Here is a 2,089-nt window from a genome sequence, read left to right as displayed (position 1 = left end):
GGAGGCGCGCCGTTTCCCGCGCGCGTTCCCTCCTCAGTCCGGCCGAGTCCCCAGACAGCCTTTGTGACGTGGTAACTGTCACGGAGGAACTCGGACAGGGGAGGGGGTGGCACATCAGATGTCCAGAAACTCTCGGGAGCAGAAGGCGAAACATTTGCATGTGTAATCAGCTTTGGGGCAAGGAGTCGAGGGGCAGCTCGACGGGGCTCCGTAGCTCAGGGGTTAGAGCACTGGTCTCGTAAACCAGGGGTCGTGAGTTCGAATCTCACTGGGGCCTCCAGCGCTCGGCTTTTTGCATCTTTGGTACATGACGTCAAAAGGAATGTTTCCTTGACACCAACACCCGGAACTAGAAATGAGTTTACCAAATCCGTATTCTCAGAAAATTACTGCTAACACAGCAGGGAATTCTAAGATGGAAGTTCCTCACGATAAATGGGAATAAAGCTACTGTACCATCTTTAAATTGTTGGTGATGCCCGAAATTCAGGTGTAGGAAACCGTGAAGCGCCACCAGCACCACAATCAACGCCAATAGAAGCCAGCAGATTAGCTAATTTGTATGGAGTTTCAATGACAATCCAGAGTCCTGATTAGTTTAGCCACCGTAGGCCTAAAAGAATTATTAATTACTGATTGTATTATACTTACTTAGTGGACTCAACTCCCCCGGCAGACAGGAGTCTATCTTATTTGCTATTGCATCTCAGAGCCTTGCAAAGTATGGACCTAGTCTGTGCTCAGTAAAGGTTTGTTGAATGAAGCCCAGCTAAAGAAAAGTGACCAGAGTGCAGTGAGTTTGCAGATACCTTAGGAGGTATAAAAATTATCTGAAGGTCAAGGAACCAAGGTCAGCTAATAGAGAAGAACAAAGAAAGCAACTCAGCCCTGATAAAGATTCTACCAAATATGAAGTGACTAATCCTTCTGGTCTCATTCTGGTATCTCATAATGGGAATGAGTTGTCCACAAAAACAAACATTGGATGTCATCTAAAAATAATAAACAATATTAATGATCTTTAACTCCTCCATCAAAAGTAATAGGTTTCTTTCCCAATTCAGAAAGAGCATCTGTTCAAAAGTTGCTCGGTGAACAGGAAGCTGCGGGTTGCTGCTGGGCCTCAGAGTGCTCGGATGATCTCCTAAAGGCAAGAGTCTGGTGGAACAGAGGGAGAGGACATAAAGATGAGCAGAAGGCGATGAGAAAAACCTTTTGCCAGAATAAGAAAAAGACATAAAACATGGCTTCTGATTATGATGCTGAAACCCAGATTTGCCTTACTTGGCACAGAACTAGAGACAAATGAAGTGAGCAGCACTTTTGGGGGGGGGGGGCCCATGTGTCAGGTCTCAAAGTATGCCTCCAAAAAAACAGACAATCAGCGGAATGAGACCCCAAAAATCCAAATGAAAGACTGAATTTCTATTTTTTTCCCATGAACTCATTTTGGCCTCTGTGTCTACGAAGCAGCCTATTCGTGGGCATCACGTTTCAGTCCCAAGATCACTGCCCCTCCCATTGTGATCATATAACCCAGTGGCTTCCACTATTTGTTGAGTGACTGTGTGTGTGTGTGTGTGTGTATCCAGAGTCAAGGCCCAGGAAACTGGATGATAGAACTTGTAACACTGTGTATTGTCAAAGTGTGAAGAAGCATCAAAGATGATGAGACCGGCCAAAAGAACACACTTTGACGAAATACCCACTGGCCAAATCTGAAACTATTTGAGAATTCAGAAAAAAAAAAATGTAAATCTTTATAACTTTCTGATTCAAATGTGAACCCATACAATGAGACCCTGGTATTATCAACAACTTTCTTTTAAATGGAAAGAAATAAAAAGGCTTTCCTTACAATGGAATATTCTGTAATAGATATAAAAAGATTGATGGAATTAGAAACTCACCATTGGAAAACCATAATGGTAATTAGTGACTCAGGCAAATCAATGCCTGCTAAAATTATTGGATAATAAGATACTTAATAATGACAAAAGGAAAATAGTAAGATATAGTTGAAAAACTTGAGATACCACCTTAATCAAGTGACCAAAGTGAAGATCACCAGTAAGGAGACAAAATGACA

General features: G+C 42.5%; 1 non-coding gene across 1 annotated transcript; it reads left to right on the top strand.

Moving 5' to 3' along the window:
* Positions 1–204: 204 nt before the first annotated feature.
* TRNAT-CGU (transfer RNA threonine (anticodon CGU)) lies at positions 205–277 on the top strand. Its single transcript has one exon. It is a non-coding gene; the product is annotated as a tRNA-Thr (tRNA).
* The last annotated feature ends 1,812 nt before the right edge of the window (positions 278–2,089 follow it).

This window comes from Mirounga angustirostris, unplaced genomic scaffold, assembly GCF_029215605.1.
Source record: "Mirounga angustirostris isolate CCGP_5_RB_7025 unplaced genomic scaffold, mMirAng1.0.hap1 SCAF_8, whole genome shotgun sequence".
Taxonomy (NCBI): domain Eukaryota; kingdom Metazoa; phylum Chordata; class Mammalia; order Carnivora; family Phocidae; genus Mirounga; species Mirounga angustirostris.
Note: the sequence above shows the minus strand (reverse complement) of the source record. Positions and strands in the feature narration are given on the sequence as shown.